Genomic DNA, 26,528 nt, shown 5'->3' on the forward strand with positions numbered 1-26,528 from the left:
TTCATTAATTTTCCCATCATGCTCCTATTTTTGTTCCAGAATCCAACACAATTTAAAATATTTTTTAGTTTTGAAAGATTCTTACTATTCAAAATTTGTGCAAACTGATAACATTTTAAAATCACACTTTCAAATTTGTGACATTAAAATTGGCACGCTGTTTAGGCAAAGTTTTTCCATAGTGTTTAATACAAGGATGGCTGAAGAATTAACCTACCGCAGTGGCCTAAGCCAGTGTTGTTTAAATTGGAATGAGAAGTGGAATGGAGAGAGTGTATTTTGTACTAGGTTTCAGCTGAAGATTTCATTTGAATAAAATCACTAATAAGAAATCCAGGGGAAATATTAGAATACAGTGAGAAATACTAAAAAAAACAAATAAGCCAAAACTGAAAATGATCATGTTATAAGAAACTTGCAGAAAATTGCCATAGGCATCATTTTTTCATATACATAGTTTAAGCTTTTTACTGCAAAGAGCATACAAGCAAACCAGGTAGCCACATACATTGCAAATTATCGTCCATTTGTTTTCACTATACACGAAATTGTTAGCCAACTATATTGTTTTTGTTTATTCGCTAAGTCATGTCTGATTCTTTTGTGATCCCATGCGCTATAGCCTGCCAGGCTGCTCTGCCCTTGGTATTTCCCAGGCAACAATACTACAGTGGGTTGCCATTTCCTTCTCCAGGGGATATTCCTGACCCAGGTATCAAACCTGTGTCTTCCACACTGCAGGCAGATAATTTACCATTGAGCCACCTGAGAAGCCCTATTAAAATATAAAGAGCCCTTACAAATCAACAGAAAAATGGACAGAGAGCACAGCCAATTTATGGCCAATAAGTATCTGAAAAACTGTTCAAATTCATTTTCAAAGAATACAAGCTAAACTGCAAAGTACATTTTTTAACGTTTCAACCTGGTGATGATAATACGAAGTACAGGCTGATGTGCAAAGAACAAGGCACTCTTGTACATTGCTAGTGAAAATGAAAGTTGCTTAAACATGTCCGACTCTGTGAGACCCCACGGACTATACAGTCTATGGAATTCTCCAGGCCAAAATATTGGAGTGGGTAGCCTTTCCCTTCTCCAGGGGATCTTCCCAATCCAGGGATTGATCCCAGGTCTCCCGCATTGCAGATGGATTCTTTACCAGCTGAACCACATTGCTAACATAGGAGTAAAATGTAAAAAATTGTTTTACAATGGCTTGGCCATACATGTGTCCAGTTACCTATTGCTGACTAATTAAAATATCCCAAAATGTAGTGGCTTAAGTCTACAACAATGTATTGTGTCTCACATTTCTGTGAGTTGGCTGCATGGTCTTACATGTCATGGAATGTTGGCTGAGGCCACGTATGCAGCTGCATTCAGCTGGGAGCCCAGCCAGGGATGGATCGCCTAAGGCTTCTTTTCTTCTCCACATGGCCTTTCTTTCCATTTGGCCTCTCAGGAGCCTAGCCCAAGGATCCTTCACGTCAGCTGGATTCCAAGAAAGCAAAAATGGAAGCTGACATATCTCCTAAGGAGTAAGTCTGGAAGCGATGCTATGCTGGAGCCCATTGGTCATTTATGCCTGTCTCTTTCCAACTACATGCTCTGTGGTATCACACTGGTAGCTCGAAATCAGTCATGCTGGCAGTACTTAAACTATGTGCTCAGTTATTCAGTTGTGTCCAAATCTTTGCAACCCTTCGGACCATAGCCCACCAGGCTCCTTTGTCCACAGGATTTTTCGGGCAGGCATACTGGAGTGTGTTGCCATGTCCTATACAGGGGATCTTCCTGACCTAGGGATCAAACCTACATCTCCTGTGTCTTCTGCATTTCAGGCAGATTCTTAGAAATTGGCAAATGCTCTAAATCAGGACTTTTAATTATTTTTCAAAAAGCTGAAAGTCACACAGCTTCACATCCATCACATTCTGTTTCTTCATGCAAGTCACAAAACCAGCCCAGAGTCCCTGTGGAAGAAGAAACAAATTTTACCTTTTGATCTGAGGAGTGACAAAGAATTTGTGACCATATTTAATCCAACAGAGTCTTCCCTCTGGCCACAAATTATTTATATTCTTTCTCATGCAAAACAAAACAAAACAGACCACCTCCCAAGATATCTCAAAGTCTCATTCCAAGAAAGCATCAGCCTCAAAGTTCAATATTTCTAACTAACAAAAACCTACTATATAGCCCAGGGAATTCTGCTCAATATTCTGTAACAACCTAAATGGGAAAAAAGAATTTGAAAAAGAATAGATAGGTGTATATGTATATCTGAATCATTTTGCTGTACCCCTAAAGTTAACACAACATTATTAATCAACTATTGTTGTTGTTTAGTTGCTAAGTTGTATCCAACTCTTTTTGACCCCATGGACTGTAGACTGCCAGGCCCCTCTGTCCATGGGATTTCCCAGGCAAGAATACTGGAGTGGGTTTCTATTTCCTTCTCCAGGGAATATTCCCTACCCAAGGATCAAACCTGTGTCTCCTGCTTGCCAGGCAGATTCTTTACCACTGAACCACCTGCGAAGCCCCTTAATCAACTATATTCCAGTATAAAATTAAAAGTTTAAAAAAATGTTTTAAATAATAAAATAAACACCCACTTTAAAATTGAATTTTTTAAAAGTTTGATATTTCATGACCTGAATCATGCTCAGATGTGACTGCAGCTCCTCTGGGCCTAGAAAGCTGTGAACTGTGAACTTTCCCAACTCGCCTCCACTCTTCCACCCCTACCAGGCATTCCGTGGTGAGAAGTGGACAGGAAAGTCACCATGATGCTCCTATTCAACAACACAGAGAACAGGTTTATAGCAGTTCTGAAATCTACCTGGACATAAGATAAGAAATCCTCTATACCCCACCCCCACCCAGCTCTGAGCCTGGGAGCTCCGCTAGGGCTGAAACGTATCAAGTGACTTATCCCCCTGCCTTCTCTAGCCGACCTCTCTTCATTCAGGAGTCTAGGGCAAAGCTCTTTACAGAATGCTAGCTGGTTTCTAGAGAGCAACAGAAGAAACTGCTATGTCTCTCAAAGGCTAGGTCTGCTGATTTGCATTGTTGTATAGCAAAAACCGACACCACATTGTAAGGCAATTTTCCTCCAATTAAAAAATAATGAAAAAAAAAAAGCTAGGCCTGGAATAGCAATAGTGTCTTCATACTTAGTGTTTCCATATTTAGCAAGTAAAAATACAGAATGCCTCATGAAAAGATGCTCAACATCACTGATTCTTAAACACAAATCATAATGGGATATAACTTTATACCTGTCAGAATGGCTATCATCAAAAAGTCTACAAATAACATATTAGTAAGGAAATGGGAAACGGGAACCTTTGTAAACTATTGGTGGGAAAGTACGTTGGTGTAGCTACTGTGGAAAACAGTATGGAGCATCCTCAAAAACCCCAAAATAGGACTTCCATATGACCCAGCAATTCTACTCTTGAGTGTATATCTCAAAAAAATGAAAATACTAATTCAAAAATATACATGCACCCCAATGTTCATTGCAACACTATTTATAGCAGCCAGGACATGGATGCAACCCAGGTGTCCATCAACAGACAAACGGATTAAGAAGATTTACTCAGTCATAAGAAGAATGAGCCTCTGCCATTTGTAGCAATGTGGCTGGACCTAGAGAATATGTTATGTTAGTGAAATAAATCAGACAGGGAAAGATAAATACTATAGGATATCACTTATATGTGGAACCTAAGAAATAATACAAATTAACATATGTGCAAAACAGAAACACAAACAGATACAGAAAACCAACTTGTGGTTACCGAAGGGGGGCGGGGGAGAGAGAGGAGAGACACATGAGGAATATGGGATTAACATATGCAAACTACTGTGCATAAAATAGATAAGCAACAAGAATATATTGTATAGCATAGGGAATTATAGCCATTGTCTTGTAATAACTTACAACTGAGCATCATCTGCAAAAATATTGAGTCATTATGTTGTACACATGAAGATAATATTTTATACATCAGCTACACATCAATAAAAAGGTACAGAATACCCAGTTAAACTTGAATGTCAGATAGATCACAAACAATATTTTAGTATAAGTATGTCCCACTTTTCTGTTTATTTGACAGTCTAATTTTACTGAGCATCTTGTATTTTACCTGGAAATTCTATTTTCATTGCATTCTGAAGGTCAAAGTAAGTCACTCAAGGATAAGGAAAGGAGATGTCATTTTGTGTGTGTGTGTGTGATCTTTGTTGCATCGTGTGGGATCTTTCTTTTTTTTTTTTTTCATTTATTTTTATTAGTTGGAGGCTAATTACTTCACAACATTGCAGTGGGTTTTGTCATACACTGACATGAATCAGCCATGGAGTTACACGTATTCCCCATCCCGATCCCCCCTCCCACCTCCCTCTCCACCTGATTCCTCTGGGTCTTTCCAGTGCACCAGGCCCGAGCACTTGTCTCATGAATCCCACCTGGGCTGGTGATCTGTTTCCCTATAGATAATATACATGCTGTTCTCTCGAAACATCCGTGTGGGATCTTTCATTGCAGCATGGGATGTCTCGTTGTGGCACATGGGCTCTAGAGCAAGCAGGCTTCAATAGTTGCAGCACATGAGCTTGACTGCTTTGAGGCATATGGGATCTTAGTTCCCTGACCAGGGATTGAACCCACATCCCCTACATTGCAAGGCAGTTTCTTAACCAGTGGATGATGAGGGAAGTCCTGAGACATCACTTTTTTTAAATTTAACTTTTATTTATTATTGAAGTATAGTTGATCTGCAATGTTGTATTAATTTCTGCTGTAGAGCAAAGTGATTCAGTTACACACATACATACACTCTTTTTTATATTCTTTTCCATGATGGCTTATTACATGACATTGAATACAGATCCTCACGCTATCCTGTAGGACCTTGTTGATTATCCATTCTGTATGTAACTGCTTGCATCTGCTAACCCCAGACTCCCTCTCCATTCCCTCCTAACCCTTCCCCTCCTTGTCAACCGTAAGTCTCTTCTCTAGAGACACCACTTATTGACGGATGAGTGGCATGCTTGTACAGGGCGAGGAGAAGTTAATGATGGCTATTTTTCAGACTATCACCCTTAGCAAAAAGCCTTGAAAATCTGCATCTCATTATAAAACCAATGATTCTATTTCTAGGGATTTTTTTTTAAGCACATGATTAAAGACATGTCAAAGATTTAGCTACATGAAAGTTCATTGTAGAACTGCTTGTAGTGGTGAAAAATAGGAAAAACCTAGATGTACAAAAGATAAGAAATAAGTATATTTATAGCGGCCCTAATATGCTCAAGCACTGAGTTGAGCCCTGAAGAGATAGTGGACAACATGGAAAACCTGTGGCCTCAGAGATTTTAAAGGCTAAAGGCACAAGATTGACATTAAACACATAATCATATATTTGACTAATTGACTGTAAGTGTGCTAATTGCCACAAAGGAAAACTACTGGGTGCTATGGAATCACCAAGGGATCTAAACTACTGGGGACTGGTTTAGGAGAAGGAGCAGGAAACAAAGAGAAAACATGAGGGAAGAGAGCATTAAGCAGAGTGAAGAGCAAAAGGATCCTAAATGTGTATTTATTTACATGTAAAGGTGACCATAATAAACGGATATGAGATGCTCATGAGACAGCCAAGTGGAGATGCCGAATTGCATTTAGATATACAAGTTGGGATCCTGGGGAAGGTTAGATTTGGATATATACACCTTGAAGTTACCAGTCTATAATAGTCACTGGGCAGTGATATAGGAAAATCAGGGGAGTAGGGTATCACAAAGCAGCTTCCCGCATGGTGCTAGTGATAAAGAACCTGCCTGCCAATGCAGGAGTCATAAGAGACATGGGTTCAATCCCTAGGTGGGGAAGATCCCCTGGAGGAGGCCATGCAACCCATTTCAGTATTCTTGCTTAGAGAACCTGATGGACAGAGGAGCCTAGAGGGCTACCATCCATAGGGTGGCAAAGAGTTGAACATGACTGAAGAAACATACCATGACTTAGCACGTACACATGCACGCAGGGTATCACAGAAGCCAAGAAAAGTTTCGAGGAGATCATGGTCACTTGGGAGAAATGCCACTGAGTTGTTATATAGATGAAGGCAAAATGTGACCACTGAGTTTGGTAACATGGAGGTTACTGATGAATCTTTTTGAAGTTTCATATGTAGTGGGGAGGAAAAGGCCTATATGAAATGGACTGAAAATAGGTGATGCAGTGGGGAAAGGCATTCATTTGAGAAGTTTTTCTGTGAGAGAGCAGGAAAATGGGGTAGCAGCTAGACAGGAATGGGAGGTCAAGAGCAGGTTTGTAGGCTGAAGGAATCAACCCCCTAGAAAGAGGTAAACTGATAATTCAGGAAAGGGACGTCTATTTGTGGGAGTAAAGTCTTTGAGAAAGTGAAAGGGGATGAGGTACAGAGCACAAAGAAAGGGTTGGCTTTATCTAGGAACAGGTAAGTTTCCTCCTATGATAGCGGATGAAAGACAGTGGGTCCTGATTCAAGAGGCTGCAGAGACACAGTGAAAGGAAAATAAGAAAGTGTCCATTTACTTCTATTTCTCATGAAGCCTGAATCAAATCCACCAGTAAGAGGGGGAAGAAAGAAAGGGGAGATTAGAACAGGTTCTCTGAGTGTACATCTCATGTTGATCCTGCTAATTTGAAAATTAATGCACGTATAGACTCTCAGTTCAGTTCAGTTCAGTCATTCAGTCGTGTCCGACTCTTTGCGACCCCATGAATCGCAGCACACCAGGCCTCCCTGTCCATCACCAACTCCTGGAGTTTACCCAAACCCATGTCCATCAAGTCAGTGATGCCATCCAGCCATCTCATCCTGTTGTCCGCTTCTCCTCCTGCCCCAATCCCTCCCAGCATCAGGGTCTTTTCCAATGAGTCAACTCCTCGAATGAGGTGGCCAAAGTACTGGAGTTTCAGCTTCAGCATCAGTCCTTCCAACGAACACCCAGGACTGATTTCCTTTAGGATGGACCGGATGGATCTCCTTGCAGTCCAAGGGACCCTCAAGAGTCTTCTCCAACACCACAGTTCAAAAGCATCAATTCTTCAGTACTCAGCTTTCTTCACAGTCCAACTCTCACATCCATACTTGACCACTGGAAAAACCATAGCCTTGACCAGACGAATGAAAAGGAGTACGTCAAGGCTGTATATTATCACCCTGCTTATTTAACTTATATGCAGAGTACATCATGAGAAATGCTGGGCTGGAGAAAGCACAAGCTGGAATCAAGATTGCTGGGAGAAATATCAATAATCTCAGATATGCAGATGACACCAGCCTTATGGCAGAAAGTGAAGAGGAAGTAAAGAGCTTCTTGATGAAAGTGAAAGAGGACAGTGAAAAAGTTGGCTTAAAGTTCAACATTCAGAAAACTAAGATCATGGCATGTGGTCCCATCACTTCATGGCAAATAGATGGGGAAACGGTAGAGACAGTGGCAGACTTTATTTTTCTGGGCTCCAAAATCACTGCAGATGGTGATTGCAGCCATGAAATTAAAAGACGCTTACTTCTTGGAAGGAAAGTTATGACCAACCTAGACAGCATATTATAAAGCAGAGACATTACTTTGCCGACAAAGATCTGTCTAGTCAAAGCTATGGTTTTTCCAGTAGTCATGTATGGATGTGAGAGTTGGACTTTAAAGAAAGTTGAGCACCGAAGAATTGATGCTTTTGAACTGTGGTGTTGGAGAAGACTCTTGGGAGTCCCTTGGACTGCAAGGAGATCCAACCAGTCTATCCTAAAGGAAATCAGTCCTGAATATTCATTGGAAGGACTGGTGTTGAAGCTGAAACTCCAATACTTTGACCACCTGATGCAAAGAACTGACTCATCTGAAAAGATCCTCATGCTGGGAAAGATAGAAAGTGGCAGAAGGGGATGACAGAGAATGAGATTTGGATGGCATCACCAACTCAATGACATGAGTTTGAGTAAACTCCAGGAGTTGGTGATGGTCAGGGAGGCCTGGTGTGCTGCAGTCCATGGGGTCGCAAAGAGTCGGACATGACTGAATGACTGAACTGAACTGAAAGGAAACTAATCCTGAATATTCATTGGAAGGACTGATGCTGAAGCTGAAGCTCTAATACTTTGGCCACCTGATGCGAAGAGCTGACTCATTGGAAAAGACCCTGATGCTGGGAAGGATTGAGGGCAGGAGAAGATGGAGGGTACAGAGTATGAGATGGTTGGATAGCATCACTGATTCAATTGACAAGAGTTTGAGCCAATTGGGAGATAGTGAAGGACAGGTAAGCCTGGCATTTTGCAGTCCATGGGGTCAGGAACAGTCAGACATGACCTAGTGACTGAACAATAACAACAACAAAAATGAATAAGGGGCCCAACTCATAGCCTTGCAGAAAAGATAAATGAGTAAACAGATGACCTCCATTTTAATGCAGCATGCTTTGTGAGAAGATGAATAATTAATTTTGCTGGAGAGTCAGAATTAACAGAGACCAAGTGATGTCTGTCCTAGTGACTTAACCAATTATATAAATTGCTTATTTCCATATTAAAAAAGAGACTGAATAAGTAATTGGATAATGCATTTCTCATGACCCAGAGCAGACTGGACATGAATAGACTCTTGTGAGGCAAAGTCAATGTGATAAAATGCAATACACTACTGTAAATTTACACTACTGTAAGTTGTAAAAGTTTTGGAAAGGAGGTGACATATGAGCTTGTAGGATAAACAGCTGTTGGATAAAAGGCAGAGGAAACATGAGTAGAGGTGTGCAGCTGGCACAAGGTTCTGGTCACACAGAAAACAGAGTTAAATGTAGCTTGGGGAGGAAGCACCAACTAGGGACTGTGAGAAATAAAGCTGGAAAAATTCGATGGGTGGCAGATTATTAGGGTCTTGTGTGAAGCTGAAGAGTCTGGAATGGATTCTGTAACCACCATAGCATCAGAAACTTACATGCGCTGAATGAAATGGTCAGTTTCTATTTTGGGGAAGATAACTGACAGCAGCCTGCTGTGCTCATTGGAGGCAACACATTCGAAGCCTGGAGAAGCCTGGACCCAGTTAATGTCCAGGTACAAAAGGACAAGGACCACAAATAAGGTATTGTTAAGTAGAGCAGCCACATTTATGATGTGCTTCTGAGCAAAAACCTTAAACTTCAAAACTTCCTTACCTAAAATCAGAATTTGTCACAACATACCTATATCTGTGAATTGATGCTGACAATTATCAGACGGTATCACTGGAGAGTTTATGGCTAACTGACAATGATATTGTAACTGCCAGCTGGCTGATAGCAATCATAATATGCCACCCCAAGATAAGTTGCATTCTGATTTCAGATATGTTAAAATGTGAAGAAGAACTGGTGTGTTTAGAGTTGATAAAATGGGAGCTCTGTGTTAAATACAAAATCCAACCACTTCTCTCTCTTTCCAGTTCATCATCCTGGTTCAAGTGAACACCATCTCTTCCCTAAATTATTATAGAAGCTGCCTAACAGGTTTCACTAGTTCTGCCCTTAATGTCCCCTCCTCTCCTCCTAAATTTATCCTCAGAAGAGTCAAATCATGTCATTCCTCTGTTCAAAATCCCTAGTGGCTTCTTGTTCCGCTCACACAAAAAATCCAAATCCTTATGGAGGCTACTAGGACTCCTCATTAGCTCAGGTTACCTGACCCCATCTCCTGCTCCTCTCCCTCCAGACAAATGGGTATCCTCCAACACTTCCACTGCCACCTCAGGCAATTTGTACTTCCTGATCCCTCTGCAAGACCCACTCTTCTTTCAGGTATCTGCAAGGCTCAACTGATAGTCTTCTGTCAACATCACCTTTTCAGGGAGGCCTCCTTTATCTCCCTTTGTCTGATATTGTTTTGGTAGGGCAGCGATAAACTGGAAGACTGGGATTGACGTATGGGCCTCCCTGGTGGGTCAGTGGTAAAGACTCTGCTGCCAGTGTAGGAGACATGGGTTCGATCCCTGGGTTGGGAAAATCCCCTGGAGAAGGATTGGCAACCCATTCCAGTATTCTTGCTTGGGAAGCCCCATCGACAGAGGAGTCTGGTGGACTACAGTCCATAGGGTCACAAAGAGTCAGACACAACTTAGCAACCAAACATATACACACTATTATATATAAAATAAATAACTAATAAGAACTTACTGTATAGCACAGAAAACTCTACTCAACACTCTAATGACCTATGTGGGAACAGTATCTAAAAACGAGTGGATTGGCACTTCCCTGGTGGTCCAGTGATTAAGAATCCGTCTTCCAATGCAGGGGATGTGAGTTTGATCCCTGGTCAGGGAACTAAGAGCCCACATGCCTCGGGGCAATTAAGCCCTGCACATCGACTACTGATCTTGGGCCCTTTAGAGCCCTCCAGTGCCACACCTAGAGAAGCCGGCACGCTGCAAGGAAAGATCCTACATGTCACAACTGACAATTGACCCAGCCAAATAAATAAACGTATATATTTTTTAAAATAAATAAAAAAAAAAATAAAAAAGACTGCATATATGTATATATATAACATTGTAAATCAACTATACTCTCATAAAAATTATTTTCAGTGACTTCCCTGGTGGTCCAGTGGTTAAGAACCTGCCTGCCAATGCAGGGAGACACGGGTTTGATTACTGGTCTGGGAAGATCCCATATGTCATGGGACAACTAAGCCTGTGCACAGCGCAGCAAAAAATAATACGTAAATAAAATTTTAAAATTAATTTTAAAAAATAAATAAAATTGCTGTCACACACTTACTGCAAATTCTCATTGACTCCCTCTCTACCTCCTTGTTTTATTTTTTAAAAAATTCTTTTTCCTTATTTATTAGAAGGAAAAAAGAGTATAGTACCTGTGGACACATGGGCAGGCTCAGAGAGAGAGAGTCCTGAGTCATCCTCCCTGCTTTATTATTTAATTTTTTTGTCAGCACTTATCACTGCCTAATACAGCATATATTTTATTTGCTTATTCTATTTATTGTCTACAATGTTAGTAAGGAGTCCCTCTCCTGATTCAAAACCTGTGTGTGACATTTCAGGCCTGACCAAAGGCAATTCAAAGGCTTTAAGCTGGAAGGTCTAGGGTTGGGAGGAGGGAGCTTCCCCATCCCCACACAGTCTCAAGGACTCAGAACCCCTGGGGGACGTCATGCTCTTTCACTTCTAACCCAGAAGGCTTAATTCCTAGGTTTCTTTATCTAAGGCCTTGGGCAGAGATCTGCAGGCACCTCCAATGTGACCTCCTCATGGGTTTAGTGGGGAGAGCTTGACAATTTTTTCTTTCCTCTGACTCACTACCACCTACTTATCTAGCCTTAGCACACCCCACCTCACTTTGCCATCCTCCCCTCTTCATAAAACTGCAGGAGACCCCCATGTCTGTACAGATCCAGCTGACCCTCACCGGAATGCCATTTCTTGGGGGAAATAAAACAGGAGGAAGCCTGCAATTTTCCCAGTTTTAGACTTTCTTATAGCATCACAAGAAGTGATTAAAGGCTTCACTCTGATTTTTGGCTTGTTTTAAAAAGCTATTACAACAGTTTTTTCCTTTCTTAGCTCAGCTAAGTTCCTGACAGCTTCACAAGGGCAAAGCTTTGACTTTAGTCTTTTTAGAGCACTTTTATGTTCATAGAAAAATTGAGCCCCCACATGAGTGTAGCCTCCCCCACTATCAACAACCCACCAGTAGTACATATCACCCAGAGTCCACAGCTTACCTTCAGGTTCAATCTCGGTGCACATTCTATGTACCTGAGCAAACTGATGACAGGGATCCACCACCACTATGGTATCAAAACCAGGAGTGTCACTGCCCTAAAGTCCACTGCCCTGTTCACTCCTTCTACTCCTGCAATAAATACTCATTTTACTGTCATCATAGCTTTGCCTTTTCCAGAATGCCATATTGTTGGGATCATATAGTACGCAACCTTTTCGGATTGGCTTCTTTCACTTAGTAAGTTTACAGTTCCTCCATGCCTTTCATGGCTTGATTGTCCATTTCTTTTCAGCACTGAATTATATACGATGGTCTGGGTGCATCACAGTTACTTATTTATGCACCTTCACTGAAGGGTCATCTTGGTTGTTCCAAGTTTTGGCAATTACAAATAAAGCAGCTATAAATATCTGAGGGATATAATATCCCTCCCTCTAAAAGCATTTTCTTTCTATTCTACCCTTTTTGTGAGTTACAATGGGATAGTAAAGATCACCTGACAAGATCTTTATTGGTCTGCAATCTGGGTGTGTGACAGAATCAACAATGGACACAATTCCCTACATCCTCTGTTTCCTTTGAAATGAGCCCTGATACTTTTATGCCAGGCTTCCCTGGTGGCTCAGTGGTAAAGAATTCACCTGCCAATGTAGGAGATGTGAGTTCGATCTCTGGGTCAGGAAGATCACCTGGAGAAGGAAATAGCAATCCACCCTACTATTCTTGCCTGGGAAATCCCATGGACAGAGGAATCTGGCAAGCTACAGTCCACAGGGTAAAAAAGAGTCAGACATAGTAACTAAAAAATAATCACTTCTATGCCACCTCAAGGCACCCTAAAGTTTTCTGCAGTAGGGCTCATCCACCACTCAATATTCTAGGACTGTTTAACTTTCTTACTACACATCCAAACTTTTAAAATATTCTGTAAAAAAATAAAATAAAATAAAATATTCTGTACTGTTTTCTAACTGAACTGAACAATAAGATCTGAGGGACAAGAAGATCTTAATATATTGCTGAGGGACAAGAGCTGAGGGACAGGAAGGTCTTAAAATACTGCCTCACCCAGATGACAAAGTTGTCCCTATTCCTGCCAGTATCAAATGCAACCAAGTAATACTGCAATGATGGATAATAAGTCTCTTCTGCTTTCTAATGTCCATCCCATAGCTGCAGTCACCAACCAGTTCTTGCTGACTTGCCATTGGAAGAAAAACTGCATGCTTGAACTGACTGATGAGTGAGGGGTTAAGGACCAGTTTGACTGGCATCCTATCAGTTCTCCCAGAACTCTAAATTTAACCTGTCACAAAAGTTGGGTGAGTTGCTGGGTGAAGGAGTCTGTACATTTATTACCTCACCATAGAGCACCTGGGCTCTACAGGTCATCAGATCCGTGACAGCTATGCTGTTGTCAGAAGACTGATTTTTCGCAGAAGTGACAGAAGAGGTCATGGTAGGAGACCTAAAAGTCTATCTACCCTGCAGCTGAAAACTTAGTTCACTTTATGTGAACTATTTTTGTTTGTTGTAACAGCTTCAACTGACATTTTTACCAAAGAAGATACACAAATGACCAATTAGCATGTGAAAGGATTCTCAAAATCATTAGTGATTGGTGGTGGTTGTCAGTGGTTTAGTCGCTAAGTCATGTCTGACTCTTGTACTGTAGTTCACCAGGCTTCTCTGTCCATAGGATTCTCCAGGCAAGAATACTGGAGTGAGTTGCCATTTCCTTCTCCAGGGGATCTTTCCCACCCAGGAATCAAATCCAGGTCTCCTGCATCACAGGCAGATTTTTTACCAACTAAGCTATGAGAAAATCCCAAATACTGGAGTGGATTGCCATGTCCTCCTCCAGGGGATCTTCCCAACCCAGCGACAGAACCCAGGTCTCCCGCATTGTAGGCAGATTCTTTACCATCTGAGCCACCAGGAAAGCCCAAGAGGGATATGCAAATCAAAAATAGGTACCATTTTAAACCTTCTAGGATTCATAAAACAAAAAATAGAGAAAACAACATTCTCTTGCTGAGGATATGGAGAAATTAGAACACTCATACAATGCTGGTAGGAATTTAAAGTGGGGTAGCCACTTTGGAAATTAGTCTGAAAGTTCCTCAAAAGTTTAAATATGGAGTTATGATATGAACCAGAAATTCCTCTCATAACTATGTACTCAAAAGAATTAAAAAAGTAAGTTCTCACAAAAATTTTTACCTGAATGTACATTAGTACCATTATTCATAATAGCCTCAAAATGAATACAATCATAATACTCACCAGTGAATGAATGGATAAAAGAACGTGGCATATGCAAATGAAAGTATTAGTCACTCAGTCATGTCCAACTCTTTGCGACCACATGGACCATTCACTAGGCTCCTCTCTCCATGAATTCTCCAAGCAAGAACACTGGAGTGGATTGCCATTTCATTTTCCAGGGCATCTTCCCAACCCAGGATTGAACATGGGTCTCCCACATTGCAGGCAGACTCTTTACCATCTGACCCACCAGGGAAGCCCTGGTAAATGCATATAATCGAATATTAGTCAGCTATAAAAAGGAATAAAGTACTAAGATATGAATGACCACTGACAATCTATGCCAATTGAAAGAAGTCAGGCTCAAAAAAATCACATATTGTATGAGTCCATTTATATGCAATGTATAGAATATGCAAATTGATAGAGATAGAAAACAGGTTAGGGACTTCTCTGACCGACCAGTGGTTAAGTGCTTCCAATGCAGGGGGTGAGGGTTAGACCTTGGTTGGGGAACTAAGATTTTTTTGGTGCAGCAAGGCCAAAAAATAAATTTAAAGAATAATAAAAAGAAAATAGATTAGTCATTGTCAAGGGCTGGAGGGAGAGAGTGTTGAAGTAACTGCTAATAGGTTTGATGCACCTTTGTGGAATGATGAAAATTTTCTTATCTTAGATTGTGGATTGTGCTATGCTCAGTTGCTCAGCCATGTCAAACTCTTTGTGGCCCCATGGACAGAGGAGCCTGGCAGGCAGGGTTTTCCAGGCAAGAATACTGGAGTGGAGTGCCATTTCCTACTCCTGGGATCTTCCCCACCCAGGGATTGAACCCACATCTCTTGTGTCTCTGAAACATCTAATTAATAAAATTTATAAACTATACCTAAATTGAAATCTGCCACATCAGAATAAGGAAGGCCATATAACATTAAAGGATTATTATTTAATCCATCTAAACTATTTATATTTTCCAGGGAAAAAACAACATTCATTCATAATCAGCTACTAACTGGGTAACCTCAGAAGGGAAAAATAGGTCCCAAGAATACTTTTCCAGTAAGCTTAGTCAGGCTTCCATATAGTAAACAAGAAACTGTGAAGGAAATGAACAAACAGTAGAAAAGTTTTATGTAAAAGAAAGAGTTTCAATAGCAATCTCAATGATGTATGCTTGCTCTCCTGGCGGGTCCTTAACTTCTGTGTAGTTCATTCAGATGTCTTAGAATCAGCTGAAGCAGAATGTTTTACAAAAATAAACTAATATGAAAACCTTTTCCCAATGTTCGTGCAAAGAAGATAATTACAATTTCAGATGTAATGCCAGACTCTTCCTTTTCACATAATGACCTCGTGGTTTCTTAGCTGTTACACATAAAAAAGGTATTTGACCCAAATTGACTCAATTTGTTATATAGTTTATAGAATGTCAGAAAAGAGAGAAACATTCCCCCTTCCTTCCTTCTTCCTTCCTTCTTTCTGTCTACCTACCTCTCACTATCTTGACTTTTCTCTACAAGTGTGTGTGTATGTTTTACAACTTGGCAGAGGCCGAAGGCATTTTGTTGTTTTGGAAGTCAAACACGTTTGTTACTCAGCTGATACATCCCACGTGACAATCATAGGATAAGCTAGTTGTTTTTTCCAAGGTATCACTGCATCATACTTCTCCTCCTGCTTCAAACTGGGTGTCCCTTGTCCTCAGAAATTTATTTTTTTGTTATGAACTTAAAGCTAAAGTCCATACTTCTATAACAAAACCTACAATCTACTCCCAGATTTAAATGAATAAACACTGTTCACTTGGTAAACGACGGAAGTAACGATTGAGGAAGGCAAATGTTGGGTAAAAGACGGGCTTCTTTCATGAGCTTCTACAATCTCTGAGGCTGATGTGCCTCTAATCAGACCCAGAGCCCTTTCTCTATACTGAGCCAAAATAATAGGACTGTCTCTTTTTCTTGCACATTCCTCTATCTAGGAATCCAGGCTGTCTGTTGGGATGTTTTCTCCCTCAGGGCTGGTTTTAGAGCTCAGATCAACCCATTATTACCCAGATAGAGTTTTGTTTTGTTTTTAACCCAGCTTCCCACGATACCCAAAACAGTACAAGGTCCTGCTTTCCCTGAAGATAGGTGGCCTTGCCCCCTATCTCCCAGAGTCCACATTGCATGAATTTAGCATCTACAACCTACAATAAATTTTTATTTATATATTTATAACATATTACCTTACTGTGAAACTTTGTTCTATAATTTTTATTTTTTACTATTATTATTTAGCCGTGCTGGGTATTCATTGCAGCGCACAGGCTTTGTCACAGAGCAGCGGTTTCTCTAATTCAGGTACGTGGGCTTCTCTAGTTGTGGTGTGCAGGCGTGGTTGCCCTGCAGCATGTGGGATCTTAGTTCCCTGACTAGGGATCAAACCCATGTCCCCGAAATTGGAAGGTAGATTCTCTACCACTGGACCATCACGGAAGTCCCATTACTGGTCATTTGTAAAACTAGGTGAAAGAAGGCCCTTTGAGTTTCTTTAGCTTTTGTGCTTAATTGGATCGACATTCCATTATTTCATCTGTTGGTTTTTCTACCTTAGGAAGGGAAAGGGTGGAAATTCTTCCCTTGGAGGGGTGCCTTCCCGGCCTGGTGATAGGGAGCAGGCATTCGGTATGCTCAGCTTAGCCCCTGAACTTCATGGTTGCTTCTCTGCCCCACCTCTCCTCAAGCATCTCTCTTTTCTATTTCTCCATGGCTTTTTATGTCAGGATCTGGCTGGAATGAGGAGACCTGAAGTTCCATGGCATAAGCTTTCTATGTCAGGATCTGGCTGGAATGAGGAGACTTGAAGTTTAGTCAATCTGGAGGGAACATCATCAGGGAACCGAATTTTGGTTAATATCCATTCTCCAAACTGTCCCGTTGATTATTTTGTTTTTCAGCTCTCTGATGCTTGTGTCCACTTCTCAATGAGGTTTGAATTCAGAGGGTTGAAAGGAAATAATCACTTCTATAGGAACAAAAACCCCCTCAAGGGACTTCCCTGGTGGTCCCAGCAGTTAAGAATCTGCCTTGCAGGGGACGCGGGTTTGATCCCTGCTTGGGGAACTAGGATCTCACATGCCATAGGGCAACTAAGCCCACAGGTGGCAACAGAGACCCAGAGTAGCCAATAAAAAATTAATTAAAGAAATCACACACACACAAAAGCCTTCCAACCTAGTGGCTGAAACAACAAAGGTTTATTTCTCACTTATGTTACTTGTTCACAGGGTCTCTGGTCGTTGTTTTTGACTATACACACCACACAGCGGGAGTTTAGGGGTTTTAGAAATGGCTTAAATATTAGCATCCCTGAGTAGAATTTTATTAGAAAACAGAATAAGAAGAAATATTCAGGTTTGAATCCCACGATATAATTATCAAGACTGTCCCAGAGCGTTGTTTTCAAATTTAACTCTTTTTATTGGGGAGATATGTTTATAATAAACCATAAAAAGAGATATGATCTGCTGAATAGGCCTTTTCATATCCCCTGATTTATTTTCGGGAATACTTAATTCAGAGCTTTTCTTTGGGGTGTCGGCACTTTCCCTTTTTGGAAGTGAGTTGTACTAGACTGACCTCTATTATTTCTGGATTACATGCCAGTGATGGAAAGTGAATTGAGTGCTTTGAAGAGGGAAAAAAATCATTACCAGAAAGATGAATAGACTGATTTTGTACTGGGTCCCTAAAAGGGGGGGCTCTGGAAAGATCAGTGGTTTGATTTTTCCGGGAAACATATCTTCTTGGATGCTCTTCAGAGTTGTGATAAATTCCTCCAGCAGCAGGTGGGAGGTAGGTCTATTGATAGCAGACTCTGTTCGGGCCCGCTGACTTCAAAGAGAGGCCTCTCTTTGCCATGTGACATTCAGATACAAAAACTGCATTGGCTCTCAGATTTCAGGCACTTGGAAAAGAGTCAACAGCCAGCCAAGTTTACAAATTTATTCCTTTGCCATAGCATGAAGAAATGTTTTTCAACAAATATGTATTATTTTCTACTATGTGCCACACTGTGGAATGTGCAGACGACACCTAGCCTACCTATTAGATACACCTAAAAGACCTATTTAATAGAACTTTCATTATTGGAGGAGGGAGCTGAATCTAGCAGATAAACAGCTTACAATTCAGTGTGAGAAATACCAAACTGAAGACACATAGGGTACTAAGCTTAAGTGCATGCATGCTTAGTCACTCAGTCATGTCTGACTCTGCAACCCCATGGACTATAGCCCACCAGGTTCTTCTGTCCCTGGGGATTCTCCAGGCAAGAATACTGGAGCGGGTTGCCATGCCCTCCTCCAGGGGAATCTTCCCGATTCAGGGATTGAACCCAGGTCTCCGGCATTGTAGACGGATTCTTTACCATTCTTTACCACCACGGAAGCCCAAGAATACTGGAGTGGGTAGCCTATCCCTTCTCCAGGGAAAATTCCCAACCCAGGAATCGCATCGGGGTCTCCCGCATTGCAGGTGGATTCTTTACCAGCTGAGCTACCCAGGAAGCCCTAACTAATCTTACACTGGAGGAAATAAGGGAAGACTTCCTAAAAGAATCAACCTGGAATTGTGATCTCAGGAACAACAGGACTTAATCAGTGGATGAGGGAATAAGCAAAGTCCCAGGGGCTGGAGAGCATATGGCATATTTGAAACACGGAGAATATAAAGTTACATGCGGGGTGAAGGAGAGAAATGTTTTTGTTTTTATGTTTTTTAGGGAATAAATGAACAGGAAAAGGCTTGAGGTTAAAGGGGTAAGCAAATGCAACATCATGGAAAGTCTAGCAAACCATGTTACAAAGTGTGACCTCTATCTTTATGGAAATAGTCATTGAATAATTTTTAGCAGGAAAGTGGCATGATTGAATTTGTTTCTGGAGGCCACTCCGGTTGCTATGTTGAAAAGAGATTGAGAAAGACAATGTCTGGAGATAGGAGATTAAAACTCCAAAGCAGGATCTATGTAGCTATCCAAGAAAGAGACAATGGTCCTCTGAGATCATGTACTGGCTGTGGAATGTACAAGAGGGCAGATTCGAGAAAATTCTAGAAGGTAGAATTGACAGGACATGGTGACAGAGATTAATTATGTGGATGGTACAGGAAACGAGAGTGGAGACTTTAGCCTGACACTGAGATTGCTCAAGTCTCTGCTTGGACACTAGGTTGATAGTGGGGTCATCTATTGAAATAGGGGACCTAGAAGGAAGAACAAAATTTGAGTCTAAGATCTGGAAGTCAGTTTGGGACATGTTGACCTGAGGTGTGTAGTGGACACTGGCGATGGCCTAGTTTTGTCCCTGAGGCCTACGATTCAAGGACATGAGTTTGAGCAAACTCCGGGAGATAGTGTAAGAAAGGAAAGCCTGACGTCCACGGGGTCACAAAGAGTCAGACATGACTTAGTGACTGAACAACAAGTTCCTGTATGTGAAGAAAGCGTCTGCATCTCTCCGTCTGAGGTCATTCCTTGCCCATTAAAGTGAGTTTTGCTGCAGGGCACGTGTAGTCAGCTCCAAAGCTCCAGGGAGTTGATGTCCCAAGAGTGACCACCTACAGTGAGGTACAGGAACTGATGAATCACAATCTCAGCTATCTTTCTCCTTTTGCCTCCACCACACAGCTTTTGTGATCTCAGTTCCCCCATCAGAGATGGAACTTGGGCCCTCAGCAATGAAACTGTAGAGTCCTAACCACTGGACTGCAAGGGAATTTTTCTTGTCTTTCTACACGCCACTTCTGAGGCATTTTCCACCCAGTGTCTAGAGGGTCCCATGAGACTAAGCCTCAGGTATCAACCATGATAGCTGTTCATTGACACATCCTCTGCTGATTCTCTTTCTTTTCCTGTCTCATTCCTCATTCCCTTAGAAGGCCTCCAGAGATCACCTCCCCTACAATAAACCATCTGCACCCATACTGGAGTATCAGAGTCTAAAATGAAGATGTTTTTGAAACAACCAAGTGGAAGTTTCAGAAGGCACATGGATATGAAGATTGGAAACTCAGGTGGAAACTTTGGGCTGGAAGATATTTAATTTAATATTTAGGAGTCATCAACATATGCTTTCTCATTGAGATAGTGGATGTAGATGATTTTTAATAGTCTGTAGAAGAAGTGGAAGGCCAATCATAAGTATTATTTAGGGGAAAGGCAAGGGAAGCACTGACCTCAAATGGGAGTGAAAATGAACATCCAGAAGGGTTGAAGGAGAAGTGGGGAAGTGTAAAACCACACAAATCAAAGTAAGTAAAATTATCTTAGGACAGAGGAGTTATCAGAGATCTCTGAGAGAAGAAGGCAAAAAATAGCCACTGGATTTAGCTACAAGGAGGTAATTGGTGACCTTGGGAAACACAATTTCAATACAACGTGAAGGCAAAAACATCATAGATTAAGTCATGAATGAGAAGTGAGGAAAGTCTGGGCAGAGAACGTAGACAATAGCTGGAGAAATCTGCTGAAAAGAGGAGCAGGATTTCCTGTAAAGCTCCTTCAAATTTCTGCCTAACTTCCTTTCCTGCCTCCCTGGATTTGTGATTTTATGCAGCTGAACCAGATAATCAGGATAATCTCAGTTCTTTGAAGTCAGCCCCTTGGCAATCTTCATTCCATCTGCATCCTTCATCCCCCCTTGCTATGTACCATCACATATTCACAGGTTCCGAAGACTTAATGGATTCTTTTTTCATTCCTAGTTCCATTATTAATATTGTGTTATTATAGTGTTGTGTCAAATTCTTCTAGGACTAACCCTCCCAATTTGTGTGATATTCTTATACACAGTAGACTGTTGTACAATAATCTATGTTTGGCCTGAAACCAGTAGTGGTTTTATTTATATTTTTATAAGAAACATAAAAATCAAAATTTCAAGCCGAATAGTAAATATATTATGTGGTAGAAAATAAACATTTATAGGAATTTTTCCCTAGCCTTCCTAAAATTGGCAAGATAGCCACTCAAAGATCATGAGGAAGCAATAAATAGGAAACATCAATGGAAGCAGCAGCTACCTATAGGCTCCCAGAGTGTACAGTCAATCTTTTTAAAATTCTTTTTATTTTTGATGTGGACCCTTTTTAAAGTTTTTATTGAATTTGTTCAATATTGCTTCTGTTTTAAATTTTGGTTTTTTGGTTGCAAGGCATGTGGGATCTTAGCTTCCTGACTAGGCATTGAGCCCCACACTCCTTGCATTGGAAGGTGAAATCTTAGCCACTGAACTGCCAGGGAAGTTCCCAGTTGATCTTTATTAATGAGTCTTCTCTGGACCAAGCTCAGATCTGGAAAGTTCTTCATTGGCACTATCCCTATAAGGCTTTAATGAGCCCTATTCCACTCTGATCTGGGAGGGAAGGAGAGAAAAGGAAAGGAAGCAGAAAGATGAGTATCATCAATGTGTACAAGGATCCTGGCCCATGAGAAGGGAGTGCAAGGTGGTGGCCAGTTCACAAAGGGGTCACAGCCTGGGCTGTGGGGCTGACTTGTGTGGTAAGAGGTGCTACCTGAAGACTGCTGATTGGCCCCAGCTGCTCCCAGCCTAAGGTACACTTCTTAAGCCATCATTCTCTAAGTGGAGAAGTCAAAGTCACTAACAACTCTGGGATGATTAGATTCCCAGATTGATTGGCAGATCACCAAAGGACATGAGGGAACAGGACACCATGCCAACAGGGAAGCAGGCAGCAGACCCTGGGAGTGTTGTAGGTCACCCTAAACACAGTAGACGAACTGGGCAGCAAAAGGAATTTAAACACCTTCCTGGAAAGTCCCACCCCTTCCTGGTCATGTTAATGACTTAGCAAGTGAAAACAGTTCACACGTCCTGAATACGCATTAAGCCTCGCTAAGCCTTTTATTGGGCTTCTCAGGTGGTGCACTGGTAAAGAATCCGCCTGCCAATGCAGGAGATGTAGGAAACACAGGTTTGATCCCTGGGTTGGGAAGATCTCCTGGAGGAGAAATGGCAACCCATTCCAGTATTTCTGCCTGGAGAATCCCATGGACAGAGGAGCCTGGTGGGCCACAGTCCCTGGAGTTGCGGAGTCGGATACAACTGAGCAACCGAGCGTACACACAAGCCTCCTACTAGATGCATTAGAGCCATTATGTGATTTAATCTTAGCCCAAGTTCAGTAGGCTCCTTTAGCACCTGTAATGAAAAGAGAAAAAACTGAGGCCAGAGAAGTTTGGTTACTTACCTAAGGTCACACAACTGATGCACTTCAGAGTTGAGATTCAAACTCCAGACTTTGATTCCAGAGCCTTTTCAACCAGGAAATACTTTATGCAGCTTTCTCTTCAGGATCATCTCTTCCCCCCTGGATGGATAATTCGAACCATCAGCCCATTTTGCTCTATAACATGTGGCTTTTCCTAGAGCTATTTGAGTTGAAGTCTAGAAGAAATGTGTAAAATAAGTAGACTATGAAAGAATTACCAGCAGGGGAAATATAAGAATGCCAGGGAGCTGTTTTTCTCTTTCCATGTCTTCAAGAAGATAGTTAACTTCCGACTGCTTAGGTGGGATATAGGGAGAATATGTAATAGTTTACCTCAACAAGTACTTTAGCGTCTCCTCCAGGAGCAAAGGTGACATGTGGTGTTTCACGCCATGTTTCAGGAAAGCCCGTTTGACTTGATTTTCCTTTCTACTTTAGAGAGACGTGAAGTTGCCAAGCCAGTGTGAGACAAGGAACTGGTGCTGGGATTGCTTTTTCAGATCTGACACTGCCCTGGATTCCTTGGTTCTTTACTTCTGTTGAGTCATCTTCGTCCTGGCACCTAAGGTGTATTGTAACAGTGAACCATAAAACTGTGTTACAGGGTGGGTCATGACCATCCACCAATGTCAACTTGGCTGGTGCATTCACATGGGAGGGAAATTATGATGTGTAGCCACTGTATTCCTGTAATGATGAGACTTGAATTATTAAATACTTCCTGACTCTTTCTAAGAGAATCATGGGGAGGGTTAGGATTGTCATGTTGAATAGGACAATATTATTGCAATGTCAAATCACCAGCCAAACCCTGCTGACTCTCGGTATAGAAGCAAAATTTAAATGCTAAAATTATGAACTCTAGCTTGGAGATAGCTCTTGCAAGAACCCCCACATTTAAGTGTGTGTGTGTTTTAACCCAAAACATTTTTAGTTTATATATTATTATATAGTTATTTTGATTTTTTGCTTTTGAGATAAAGTTCTATGAATTTTAACACATGAATAGATCCATGCAACTACCTCCATGGCCAGGATATAGAACTATCCCATCATCCACCCTCCAAAAAAGACTCTCTTCTATCATCCCTCTATAGTCACTAACTCCCAGACCCTGAAAACCACTTATCTTTCTTCTTTTTTTACAGTTTGTCTCTGAGAAAGCCATATAAATGGAATCTTACAGCATGTAACCTCTTGAGACAGGCTTCTTTCAATAAGCACAATGCCTGGATGATTCATCCAACTTGTGTGTGTATCAATACTTCCTATCTATTGCTGAGCAGTATTCCATGGTATGAATGAGTCATCATTATTAACCTCTTAAAAATTCATTATATTTTTAATTGAAGTTTAATTCATATGCAATAAAATTAACCCCTTTACCTTAGTTTTACCAAAAAAAAAAAAAAATGAAGAAATGAGTCATATGAACATCCTTACTCCATGAAAAGATAAACTTTAAACTGGAAACAGATTTTTGGACATGCCATGTTTGTCTGACTTTCTCCAGTAGATGGTTTCTATATTTGGAGAATTGTTCAGTACAGTTCTCTTTCCATCTGCTTGTGCCCATGCTATTAACAAACGTTCACTTCTTTCAACTGATTTCATATCGACTCTCCAACATCGTGCAGTGTCTCTATTCTTTAGTGTTTTTTTAATACATAATACCTGTACATTGCACAAAATACAAAATGGTACATACCAAGATACATAAGTCACACCTACTCTCTATCTCCCAGTAACTCAGTTTCCTTTCTGGAACTAACAGTGTCCTCAATTTTTTTTTAAAAGCATCATTAGAGGTATACTATGTATTAACAAATACATACATATATCAATGTATTAAAAGTTTGTATATAGACATACAAATATAGGTATGCACGCATACTCAGTTGCTTAGTCGTGTCTGACTCTTTGCAACCCCGTGGACTGCAGCCCACCAGGATCCTCTGTCCATGGAATTTTCCAGGCAAGAATACTGGAGCAGTTTGCCATTTCCTACTGCAAGGGATCTTCCCAACCCAGGGATCGAACCTGCATCTCCTGCATCCCCTGTATCAGCAGGCAGATTCCTTATCACTAGTGCCACCTGGGAAGCCCCACAAATATATATATTAATATATTTTAATATAAACTATAAATAGATGCATATAAAAATCAATGCATACATATGCATACACACATACATTTTCTCCACATTGGGGTCATACTCTACCCAATGTTCTGTACCTTGCCTTATTCTTTTAACTTCCTTTCTCTTGGAATTCTTTCCAGAAAAGTACACTTAAACCAGTATAGTAAGTCCATTTTACTCTATTGTTTGAGTGTATTATAATTTAAGTATCACATTACTGATGGTCCAGCAAGTTTCTAAACTTTGCTCACACAATGAATACATTGTTTTATTTGTATCATTTCATTTCACACAGATGGAAGCATCTTTATAGGATAATTTTTTAGAAGTGGAATTTCTGAGTCAAGGGATATATTCATTTCTCTTTTTGAAAGATTTGGCCAAATTATCCTTCAGGGCAGTCACATCAGTTTATATTACATTAGCAATGGATCACAGGGTTTCTGCATTTTTTTAGTAACTAATTATTTTAACATGATTTCAGATATTAATGGATATTCAATGATAGGTATCAGAAAATTAGCATTAATAGCTTCTCTATTTTTATGACATTAACACTTTTGAAGAGTTTAGGCCAGTTCAAAAACTGTCCTTCAATTTGGGCCTTTATTTTTTTTTAAACAAAGAACCAATTGCAAATAACTCAAAGCAAAATACAAGGAAAACTTTCCAGACGTAGACAAGAACAAGAAAAATAAAATTCAAAAATATACTTAGTAAGAATACTTATCATTTTGGGGGGCGGGGATAAGAGGAGAGAAGTGAGTAAGGGAAATTAAGAGGAGAACCCTTCCAGTTACAAAATAAATGAATCATGAGTATGAAATGCATAGTGTGCGGAAATAGTCAATAACTATGTAATAACTTGTATTGTGACAGATGGTAGCTAGACGTATTGTAGTGACAACTATGAAATGTAAAGAGATACTGAATCACCGTGTCGTGTACTAACAGTACTGTAGCTTCAATTTATTTCAAAAACAAACTCATAGAAAAAGAGATCAGATTGTGGTTACCAGAGGAGGTAAGAGAAAGGAGGAATTGGATGAAAGTTAGTCAAAAGGTACAAACTACCAGTTATACTAACACTGTGATATAATGTACAACTAACTCTGTGGTATATTATATATACATACTTTTAAGAGTAAATCCTAAGAGTTCTCATCACAAAGAAAATTTTTTTTCTATTTCTTTAATTTTCTATCTATATGAGATGATGGATATTCACTAAACTTACTGTGGTCATAATCTCATGATGAATATAAGTCAAATCATTATGCTGTATGCCTTAAACTTATACAGTTATATCTCAATAAAACTGGGGGGAAGAAAAGAAGGAATACTTACCATATTTTGTTTGTTTGTTTGACTACTTACCATTTTTTGAGCACTTCAGTTCAGTTCAGTCGCTCAGTTGTGTCCGACTCTTTGCGACCCCATGAATCGCAGCATGCCAGGCGTCCCTGTCCATCACCAACTCCCGGAGTTTACTCAAACTCATGCCCATGGAGTCGGTGATGCCATCCAGCCATCTCATCCTCTGTCATCCCCTTCTCCTCCTGCCCCCAATCCCTTTGAGCACTTATTACATGGCAAATATTAAGTATCTTGCCTAGGGGTAGCAGTGAAGAGTTACTGGATGCTGAATTTGTGCCAAATGGAGTGTAAAATGTTTTACATGCATTTATCTCCTGTGTTCCTCATAATAATCCTTCAGTGTTCTCCATATAAGGCACGAGTAAGCTGCAGTACAGACAGGCATAATCGTTTGCCTCTGGTCACGAAATTAGCTCTCTTCCTATTCCTTTCCTCCCCTTCTCTTCTTCTCAAGTTAAAAAGTTAATATGCTCATCAAATCCAGGGGGCGTAAAGTAAAAGAGGAGTGCCTGCCGGCCTCCAGAGGTAACCTCTATTAACAACTGGGTGTGTTCATTTCCACACCATTTTCTATTAGAGCCAAGACTTAAATCCCATCTTTTCTGACTCCAAAGCCTTTATTCCTAATGAATATTCAATACTGTCTTCCATAGGCAAATAGCAAATTATATAATTA

The 26,528-nt window shown here is 40.6% G+C and overlaps 1 long non-coding RNA gene across 2 annotated transcripts; it reads right to left on the reverse strand.

Moving 5' to 3' along the window:
• Positions 1-343: 343 nt before the first annotated feature.
• LOC133050989 (uncharacterized) lies at positions 344-26,234 on the reverse strand. Of its 2 annotated transcripts, XR_009691752.1 has the most exons (5): positions 25,853-26,234; positions 22,669-22,897; positions 22,315-22,434; positions 2,661-2,801; positions 344-1,976 (listed from the first exon to the last, which is right to left on the reverse strand). It is a non-coding gene; the product is annotated as an uncharacterized LOC133050989 (long non-coding RNA). The 2 variants fall into 2 exon arrangements; XR_009691753.1 differs by lacking the exon at positions 2,661-2,801.
• Positions 26,235-26,528: the final 294 nt, after the last annotated feature.

The sequence above is a fragment of the Dama dama genome, chromosome 33 (genome assembly GCF_033118175.1).
Source record: "Dama dama isolate Ldn47 chromosome 33, ASM3311817v1, whole genome shotgun sequence".
In the NCBI taxonomy this organism is placed as follows: Eukaryota; Metazoa; Chordata; class Mammalia; order Artiodactyla; family Cervidae; genus Dama; species Dama dama.